General features: G+C 36.5%; 1 non-coding gene across 1 annotated transcript; it reads right to left on the bottom strand.

Moving 5' to 3' along the window:
- Nucleotides 1-1,614: 1,614 nt before the first annotated feature.
- LOC115936087 (U6 spliceosomal RNA) lies at nt 1,615-1,716 on the bottom strand. The gene has a single exon (XR_004071671.1). It is a non-coding gene; the product is annotated as a U6 spliceosomal RNA (small nuclear RNA).
- Between the last annotated feature and the right edge of the window lie 9,387 nt (nt 1,717-11,103).

Genomic DNA, 11,103 nt, shown 5'->3' with positions numbered 1-11,103 from the left:
CATTACAACAAATAAACACAGCACCACACAAGTCAGGAAACCCAACATGCTAGCACTCCACTCTAGAACCTCTTCGAGGGCTCACTCCCCATCTCTTCTCTCCTGACTTTTATGAAAATTACTGACTTACTTTTCCTTGTAATATTACACTCTCACATTTGTTCCTCAACACTGGAGTTTCATTTTTTTCTCTTTATTTTTCTTTTATAAAGGCAGAATTCTAGGTGTTCTTTATTTTTGTGAGAATCACCTGTTTTGTTGCATGAGTGATATTTTATTTGTTGTGATTGCTGTACTGCACTAAATGAATGTACCACAATGTATTTGTCTGTAACCACTGTTGAGGTAATTTTTCCAGTTTATGGCTTGAATAAAAAATACCGTCTTAAGCATTCTTATACATGTATCTTCAGGCATATGTGAACATATTTCTGTTGTGAAATAGATTTGAAAATAGTATTTCTGAGTCTTAGAACATGAATTTATTCACATTTAGTAAATTACGCAAATTTGTTTTCAGGAGTGCTTGTAAATGTTTCACATTGCATATTTTCTGCATTTAAAGCCATTGCCAGTTAAATATTTTGTTAAAAAAAATTTTTTAAGATGGAGTTTCACTCTTGTTGCCCAGGCTGAAGTGCAATGGAGTGATCTCAGCTCATTGCAACTTCTGCCTCCTGGATTCAAGCGATTCTTCTGCCTCAGCCTCCTGATAGCTGGGATTGCAGGCTCCTGCCACCACACCCAGCTAATTTTTTGTATTTGTAGTAGAGATGGGGTTTCATCATGTTGGTCAGCCTGGTCTCAAACTCCTGATCCCAGGTGATCCACCTGCCTCAGCCTCCCAAAGTGCTGGGGTTACAGGCATGAGCCACCGCGCCTGGCCTGTAAATATATTTTACCCGCTGTGGTGTGCCTTTTTATTCTATCCATTTGTCCTTTGGTAAGTAAAAGTTCTTAATTGTAGCATTGTTAAATTTATCAGCATTTTCACTTACAGTTAATGCTTTTAAGTCCTATTCAAGGTGACTTTTTTTTATCAAAAATGAAAATATTTTAGAATCTAAAAGATATATTTATCCTATCTTTCTTCTATAATACTTCCTGTATTTATATGATGTGAAGTAGGAAGCTATGTTTTAGAGATTTAAGTATATGTGTGTGTGTGTGTGTATATATATACAAAATACATAAAAAATGCAAATATATATTTTTTTTACTATGACTATACAATTAACCAAGTTCTGCTTATTGAAAAGGCCATAATTTTTCCATTGACTTCAGTGACAGTTTTGTTTTGAATCTACGGTTTTTATGAATGGGTATGATTCTGGGTTTTCCATTCAATTTTATTGTAGTATTTCTCTATCATTGTAGAAACACCATATTATCTTTTCTTTTTTTGTCTTAAACTGGGGGGTATGCTTCCTCCATTTTATTTATTTTGTTTTATTATTCTTTACTGGTATCTTTTATAACTGAACTTATTCATACTCTTTGGAAGCCATTCCTTCAGCTACAAAATATTCACTTCCTTGAAGAAAGGAAAATATTTTGTATTATTTTTCAGAAAAAGACAAAAAGAGCCCTTTATTCATCTGTTCATGATGACTCAAAAACATGGAACGCTTCACAAATTTGCATGTCATCCTTGCGTTGGGGCCATGCTAATCTTCTCTATATCGAAACACCATATTATCTTAATTGCTATAACTATAAAAATCTTGGTATCCAGTAAAACAAATTATTCCACAATTTGCTCCTTCTTTAAAATTTGTCTATTTCTGACCTTTTCATCCTCGTGGAAATTCTAGCATTTTCTTATCAAATTGTACAGGGTAATCTACTGAGATTTGCATTAGAGTTGTAAGTAATCTATTTGGGGAGGATAATATTTTTATATTTTCATTGCTTTGATTTTCATATGAAGGCAATACTGGTCTCATATGACAAGATCAGTAGTATTCTGTATTTTAATTTTGGAAAGAGTTTTCTAAATTTGGAATTACTTAATATTTTGTAAACCATGTTGAATTACAGTTTGGGGGAATGTCTTCATTGGAATGTTTTTAAATAAAGCTTAAATTGCACTGCAATTTTTAGGCTTTTCAGATTTTCTATTTCTCAGTCAGCTTTGCTGATTTTCCATTTTTTCTGGGTACTTGAACATTTCATTTAAATTCAAAATATTATCTTAGAGACAATCAAGATTATGTTCCTCTTTTATTGTTTATTCTGTCTACCTTTATCTTCATAGTAAGTTTTGAAAGAAGAACTTAGAAGTTCTCCAAAATTATTATTTTTTAAGTTTTTTTTTTTTTTTGGTTTTGGGGTACCTCAATTTTCCATATGAATTTTAGGATCTTTTTGTTACTTAATGCAAAAACAAAGGTAGGTTTCGATAGTAATTGTATTGAATCTGTACATCATCTTGGAGCATATTGTCATCTAAACAATATAGAAATTCCAATCAGTGAGCATAGACTAGATTCCATTCAATTGGGTTTTTAATTTATTTCAATGATGCTTTGCAGCCTTCACTGTACACATATTCACTTCTTTTGTTAAATTTATTTTAAAATGTTTCATTTTGGATGCTATTTTAAATAAAGTTACAATTGATTTTTTATACTGATCTTGTAGGCTACAATCCTGCTGGTTGTATGTATTAACTTTAAAGGTTTTTTTTTGTGGATTCATTATGATGTTTTATAAATTAGATTGTCCTTGCAAATAGACATGGATTTACTTCTTTACTGTCAATCTGGATGCTTTACTTGACTACTTGCCCTTGCTAGAAATCAAGTAGAATTTGAGTATAAATTGTAAGACAGGGCATTTCTGTCTTATCGTTGACCCCCAAGGGGCTCTCATGACTAAGAATAACATTAGATATGGGTATTTTGAGATACCCTTTATCAGTTTGAGGGGCTCTATTCCATTCTTAGTTGTTGAGTATTTTCATCATAAATGGGTGTTGGATTTTAACAGATTTTTTTTCTGTGTCTATAGAGATGATCATGTAATTTTGGGCTTTTGTTTTCTTGATAAAATACATTACTTCAATTAATTTTCTAACAGGAAACCAACCTTGCAGTTTTGGGGAAAGTCTCCCTTGGTCATTTTCTTAGACTGTTTTCTGATACTATAACAGAATACCATAGACTGGGTAATTTATAGAGAATAGAGATTTATTTGGCTTCTGGAGGCTGTGAAGTCCAACAGCATGGCACCAGCATCTGCCCAGACATCTGGTGAGGGTCTTCTTGTTGCCTAGTTACATGGTGGAAGGTGGAAAGGCAGAAGCAAGACATGGGACAGAAAGAACAATAGGGGGCTGCTTTTATTACAAACCCACTCTCACAATCACTAACCCATGGCTGTGATAATGGCATTAAGTCATTCATGAGGACTTTGCTCTCATGACCTAATCACCTCTTAAAGACCACAGATATCAACACAGCTGCATTGGGGATTAAGCTTTCAACACATAAACTTTTAAGGAAACTTAAAAGTTGAAACCATAGCTATCATGCTATATAGTCTTTTAAATATGCTGCCGAATTCTATTTACCAGTGTTTTACTGAGATTATTTTAGTCTCTCTTCATAAGGCTCCTTTCCCTTAAATTTATTTTTATTATTTTCCATAAAAATGATATATATTTTATCTTTTGTACCCCATCAGTGCAGTCTTATAATTATTACTTTATCTAATTTTTTTCAAATCAAATAAGAGAGATAATATCATTAACAAAAAATACATTTATATTGTCTTTTTTACTTAACTATGCAATTCCTTTCATCAGTGCCCTTTGTTTCTTCATGTAGATTTGAGTTACTGTCTAGGGTCATTTTATTTCTGCCTGAAGAGCTACCTTCACTATTACTTGCAAGACTAATAAAATGACTAATTATTTACGTTTTGTTTTGTTTCTGTTTTTGCTTTTATCTTGCAATGTGTTTTCTCCATTTGTGAAAACAATTGTGCTGCACAGATAATTATTGGTTAATGGCCTCTTTCTTTCTCTTTTTTCTTTCTTTCCTTCTGTGCTTTCAATACATCAACCTACTGACTTCTGGACACCATAGTTTCTGAAGATAAATAAACTGTAATCTCATTGAGGCTTCGTTGTATGCAATGAGTTGATTCTCTCTTACTGTTTTCAATATATTTTCTCTGTCTTTGGTTTTTTACAAGTTTTTATGGCATGCCATGGTGTGCATTACTTTACAACTCTGCCTCAGCCCTCACTTCGTGTTTGTGCGGAGCCCTCAGGTTCAGCAGAGGTGTGTGTGTATGTCCTTCTCTGTCCTGCCCTGAACATCGCACAGCCCTGGCCATGTGCAGAGACCCAAGCTTGTGCTTGGGCTTATGGATGCCCAGGAGCCAATGCAGCTTCTGAAAGCTCCCAGGAATACCTTCTTTCCCAGATTTCACTTTCAAGGTTTTGACTTAGCTTGTTTTTGTTTCAAGTGTTCTCCCAATCTCAGGCAGCTATGTTATTGAACAGTTACTTTTGTTTGTTTGTGTTTTTGACAAACACCCTCTGAGAAAAGGCTGTTCACCCTGGGCACTGTCTGCACCAGGTGAATGGAAGACAAGCCTTACAAATGAGACTTTCTACAGCAAGTACAGACAGGTCAGATGATGACAGTCGTCTGAGATTGGGACTTTGAAAAAGGCCAAGTTCCATTCTAAGGCTTTGAGTGGCTGCTTTGCTGCTAGTTGTGATCACAGCATTTGATTTTCAAGGCTGTCATGGAGCTAGCAGAGGGTGATGTGAATAGAGCAAGTAAAAATATCACAAAGCTCACTCTTCTACCCAGAGTTAGCTGGTTTTCTTCAATATAAGTACTTCCAGATGAGTATAAGCCTTTGGTTATGTTCTGGAGTTTTAATAAAGTTTATTTTGGTAATTTTGGGGAAATGTTCTTGTTGTTTTTATGGAAAGAAGTGTTTTTGGAGGTCCTTGCTCCACTTTTCCCAATGATCTCTAATCTAACTTTAAATCAAACACCAAAGTCTAAATCTCGAATATGGCTTTTTGTTTGTTTTTTGTTTTGTTTTTGTTTGTTTGCATTTTCCGATCTAGTTTGCTTTTGATACTTTCCAATTCTCCATTGAGATTCCACATTTTACCTTTTATCTCGTTGAATATGTGATTAAAATTAAAGCAGGCACTTTCCAATACTAATCAAAAGTTACTTTACATCTATAGCAGAAGGCTGCATACCATTTATATAAAATCAAATATACAAGAACCAAACAGTAGAATGTGTAGGGATATATTCTGTGATAAAGCTAAAGAATAACAAAGAGAAAAAAAAACAACAACAACAAAATCCAAGATCGTGCTATCTTCTCCAGTTAAGACGAGAGGATAGGATTTGAAAAGGAGCACTTGGGTAGTTTAATGATATAACAAATATTTTATTTCTTAATTTGTGTGATGAGTTCATGAATACATCTTCCATCATTATGCTTCATAACTTACATATAGTTTATATTACCATACATAGTCATTGCATATTATACATTTGCAAACCAAATCCTATGTATCAATAATAAAACTGTAAGTAATTCCATTATTTTTTACCATCTGAACATAAAAACTAATTAGAAAGAAATAGCTTACTGAAAGTAGCATGATTTAGAGTATAAAAAGAAGATGAAAAGTGTTGACAACTGTATATTCATTAAAACATAAAGCCCTGGAATATTAGTTTTGATATAAGTGATCTGAAAGGTCAAGATGCTAAGAAATGCTCTCATTATAAACAGAAAGTCTGCAACGTGAACTAATCAAGGCTTCTCAGATGATGACAGGGATTGAAACCTTGACACAAATATGTTTTGACAGTAGTCAAGGAATTCAGAATAAGAGTCTATAATTTAATCAACTAATTCTAGAAGAGGATCCATAACCAGAAATAGTTTCACATAGGGAGGTACAGAGGTACAAGGAAGGTGGACAGTAAAAATAAGACAAATGAAAATGACAAGCACTTTCCAAGATGTGTGAGCTTGCTTTGGGTAAGAAAAGATGTCTGAAGTTAATAACAACTTAGGATAGCCCTGCAGAGGTGCAGACGATTCTTAATGCTTATGTAGAATGTTTAATCTTTTAATTCTGCAGCCCACGGTATAAGCATCACAGCTGGAAGGCATAATAGGATTTTATCAGTTTACAGATGTGAAGCACAAAACTCAAAATGCTCACCAAAGAACACTATTACCTCACTCAGTCATATTTCAAATGGCAAAACTATGATTTCAGCGTTCATGCTAACTACTATCATATTCAGGTTACAACCAATACTTAGCATAAAAATTGAAGGACTCTAGTACAACCTAAGGTTTTCAATTCTAACAGAAAAATACAATATTTATTCTACATATATATACATATATACTTTGCTTATAACTACTTAAACATACTTATCTTTTATAGTATTTTAGCTATCAGTTTTCCAAGGGAATGATGGTAGGTACACTTACCAACTTATGTAAAAGAATATTACCACATATTACACATATACTCAAATGCATTGATATTTATAGGTAGAGGTAAGCACACATAATTCATACCTATCTGTGTTAATTAAGATACGTGCATACACAAAATTCCATTAATCAAATATCTCTTGAGCACATACAGCCGAGATAAAATAATATTACATCTTAATTTAACCTTCATACGTTGAATGAGCAAGTTACTATTTTTATTAAGTAAAGACACTTTAGAGTTCAGAAAGTGGAAATAGATTGAATGTGTCTAATAGATCCTTCCTCCAAGTCCTCAGTACCATGGCAAAGGCATTTAAAAATAAATATGCAAACCCACAAAGAGGTGATCATCAGGGGAGCAGAAAGCCATTCAACAATATTGTAATCTGGAAAGAAAACAGTTGAGCAGAAATTCATCTAGCAGATCCAAATAGGCACCGCAAGCTCATGGTGAGGGAAGATGAAAAACGATGTGATTTAAATGCAGATCCTCAAGCCTGGGCACGTTGGCTCACACCTGTAATCCAGGGACTTTGGGAGGCCAAGGTGGGTGGATCGCTTGAGCCCAGGAATTCAAGAGCAGCGTAGGCAACATGGCAAGACCCTGTCTCTACAAAAATTACAAAAAGAATAGGTGGGCGTGGAGATGCATGCCTTTGGTCCCAGCTACTTAGGAAGCTGAAGTGGGAGCATAGCTTGAGCCTGAGAGGTCAGGCTGCAGTAAGCCATGCACCACTGTACTCCAGCTGGGGTGACAGAGTGAGACTCTGTCTCAGAAAACAAAAAAACAAACAAATAAATAAATAAATAAATACATGCAGATTCTCAAAAGGTGCAGGGACCCCAAGTGCTGTTGGAATTAGGGATGAAAAATAGGACTGCATCGAAGAGGTAGACTGTGAGGGTTAATTATGTGTCAGCTTGGCTGGGCCACAGGATGCCCAGATATTTGGTCAAACGTTCATTATTCTGGAGGTGCCAGGGTGGGTGTTTTTAGATGTGGTTAACATTTAAGTTGGCAGACCGAGTAAAGCATGCTGGCCTCCCTGATGCTGGTGGGCCTCATCTAACCAGCTGAATACCTAAATATGAATAAAGGGCTGACATCTCCGCAATTAAGGGAGAACCCTTTTAACTGATGGCCTTTAAACTGGGACGTCAGCACTTTTCAGCCTTTGACTTGAACTGAAATACTGGATCTTATGTCTTGCGTTTGCCAGCCCTTGGACTAGAACAAAACCATCAGCTCTCCTGGTCTTTGGGCCTTCAGACTCAGACTGGACCTAAATCACTGGCTCTCCTGGGTCTTCAGGTTGCTGACTGCAGATGACATGGTCTCCTCCATGGTCATGAGAGGCCATCCCTTATTACATATACACACTCACACGCATGCCCGCACAGACACATCATATGGCTTCTGCTTCTCTGGAGAACCCTGACTAGGACAAGGACATGGACTCTTCCTGTGAAGCCGTTCAGCCCCCAGATTGTTTTCGCCATCTCCAGGTATCCAGTGGCTGCACCTGTTCTGTTTCACTCCAATATGCTCAGGTTGACTCTGTGAGAGGGAGTCACGGAGGTTCTCAGACAGGGAGAAGCCACCGCGGCTGAGGGCACGGCTGCCATTTTGCAAATGAGAAGCAGACCAACCTCTGCACACCAGATGCTGGCTGCTAGTGGTCTTTCCAGAGCTAGTCCCAGAGCACAGTTAGATGAATTCCTACTTTTCAGACAAAGATGAGATGACACTTTTATGAAAAATCTCAACTGCCAAAGAGAAAAAATAAAGACATGACATTGTGTCCTCCACAGCAAACAATCCATCTCATGTCCAAGCTCAATGTTCAGAAAACCCATCTCTGGCTCAGAACTTCCAAATAGCAGCTTATTTCATCTTTTTTATTTATAAATAAAGAATTATGGATGTCCTGATGCCTGAGGAAAGTCTATGATGCAAAACAGAAAGTTTGTACAAATCAGAAAACCAGTAAACCGCTTAAAGGAGGAAGAAAAAAAGCCAGGAGCCAGGTATGGTGTGTGCCTGTGGTCCCATCTATTCGGGAGGCTGAGGAGGGAGAATTGCATGAGCCCAGGAGGTCGAGGCTGCAGTGATCCATGATCATGCCACTGCACTTCAGCCTGGACAACTAGAGAGAGAGAGAGAAAATCAAGCATCTTATCATAAGATTCTCAGAAAAACAAGAGAAGTTACTGTACACATGAGGTAAGAATAGTGTGTGACTCATAAGGACATGCTTCTGAGAATTACAGGGAACCTCAATTAAAAACTTAGAAGACACAGGCCAGGCGCGGTGCCTCACGCCTGTAATCCCAGCTGTGATTGGGAGGCCAAGGTGGGCGGATCACGAGGTCAGGAGATCGAGACCATCCTGGCTAACACGGTGAAACCCCGTCTCCACTAAAAATACAAAAATTAGCCGGACGTGGTGGTGGGCGCCTGTAGTCCCAGCTACTCGGGAGGCTGAGGCAGGAGAATGGCGTGAACCTGGGAGACGGAGCTTGCGGTGAGCCGAGATTGCGCCACTGCACTCCAGCCTGGGCGACAGAGCAAGACTCCATCTCAAAAAAAAAAAAAAAAACTTGGAAGACATAGTTAGGAAATTCTCCCAGAAGACAGAGCAAAAACACAGGAACACAGGGAGAGGGAACAAGGACTAATCGTAAAAGTCTTACTACAGTAATAACAGGAGTCTCAGACAGAAAAAAAATAAGAGAGAAGACGGGAAGGAGGGATTCAATTAAGTAGTCCAAAAAGAAGAGGTTCTTACCTCAGGAAATAGGCATTAGAATACCTTTAGATTTCTCAAAAACAACACTAGAGATTAGAAAACATTGAAGAAATGATTTCATAACACTGAAGAAAAAATATTTCTAAGTTAGAATTCAGACAAACTCCTAGTCAAATGAGAAGATACAGTGAAGACACTACCATTATTAATGAATTAAAAATTAAAAATCCCCATACATCTATTACCAGAAACTACCTGAGGATGTCCTTCACAGAAATGAAGGCGTAAATCATGAAAAATATATATATATAAGGTACAGGGAAAACAGAAGATTCTCACAGGAAGGAGAAGAGAGGAAACCCAAGACGGCGATGCAGGGGATTTGAAAATGGCTACCATAGGCAGCACGCAGTGGGCGACCAGTCCAAACTGGAATAAGTATGGAAATTGTTGGCCGTGAACAGTGCAGAAACCTGTATCCTAACTGTGCTTCCTCCCAAGACAGCTGAGAGTCATGATGAAAACAAATAGGACCATTATTTCAATCTCAGAATTCTTCTGTTGGACGCCTATGAATTTCAGTGCTTACCATGAAACTTGGGGTTATTTCTGAATCAACTTTGTGGCAAAAACATTCTGATCTCTGTAGAATATAGAAGAAAACAAAGGGAAGTTCAGATAAAATAAACTCTCTTATAGATATATACGTCTATATATGCATACAATATTTATGACAGGATAGGATAATCTGTTAGCATTAATTGTATTACAAAGCAAAATTAGATGGCTGAAGAAATACTTTATAAATTAGATTTATATTTTCACTATTTTATCTTATTTCTTTTGAATTTTTCACCATGTACACATTTTATTTAAATTTAATAAAAGACAAATTAATGAAAAATGAAAATACCATTTGAATCAGCAACTTGACTTCTAAGCATTTGTCTTATATATTTACACATGTATCAATCATCTACATGGAAATATTTTTATAGAAGAATTTTCATTGCAACATTGTGCTAGAAAAATATTGGAAATAAAACAAATGCAGAGAATCAAGAGACTAATAACGAAATAAATAGATAATAGAAAGAGATGAGATAAACGGATGGATGAATAGATGGATGGTTAAATTGATGTATGGATGAATTCATAGATGGATGGATAGATAGATGACTGATAGAGATAAGTAGATAGATGATAGATAGATAGATAGGTGTAGGTAGGCAGACAGCTACAACATTCTTCAGTGGCAAAAATATGAAGAAAAAAGTTATCAACACAGAACTTTTTTTTTCTCTTTCTTTCTTCTTTTTTTTTTTATTTTTTGAGATAGAGTCTCACTCTGTCACCCAGGCTGGAGTGCAGTGGCATGATCGCGGCTCACTGCAACCTCCACCTCCCTTGTTCAAGTGATTCTCCTGCCTCAGCCTCCCGAGTAGCTGGGATTACAGGTGCCCTCTACTCCGCCTGACATCAGGTGACCCTCCCCCGCACCTCGGCATCCCAAAATAATGACATTACAGGACTGAGCCACTGTGTCTAGCCAACATAGAACATTTTCTGATGTGCATTGTTAAATGAACCAAAAGCAAAGTTAAAGTATAATATGCTACCATTTGTGTAAAGACACAAGAGAAATACTAACTTTTCATGTTTTGTTAGATGTGCATAAAATACAAAGCATGTGGAAGAATATGAGGTAATTAAAAACATCAATTTTATCTGGAGAAGAGACTTTCTGGCAGGGGGCCGTGTGTTCTCATGAGGATTTTCAGTGCATATTTATTTGTATCTTTTATATTTTGAACATGTGGATATATAACTCATTCAAACATTA

This window comes from Gorilla gorilla, chromosome 8 (genome assembly GCF_029281585.2).
Source record: "Gorilla gorilla gorilla isolate KB3781 chromosome 8, NHGRI_mGorGor1-v2.1_pri, whole genome shotgun sequence".
NCBI lineage: Eukaryota > Metazoa > Chordata > Mammalia > Primates > Hominidae > Gorilla > Gorilla gorilla.
The sequence above is the reverse complement of the archived record's forward strand: the minus strand, read 5'-3'. Positions and strand labels throughout refer to the sequence as shown.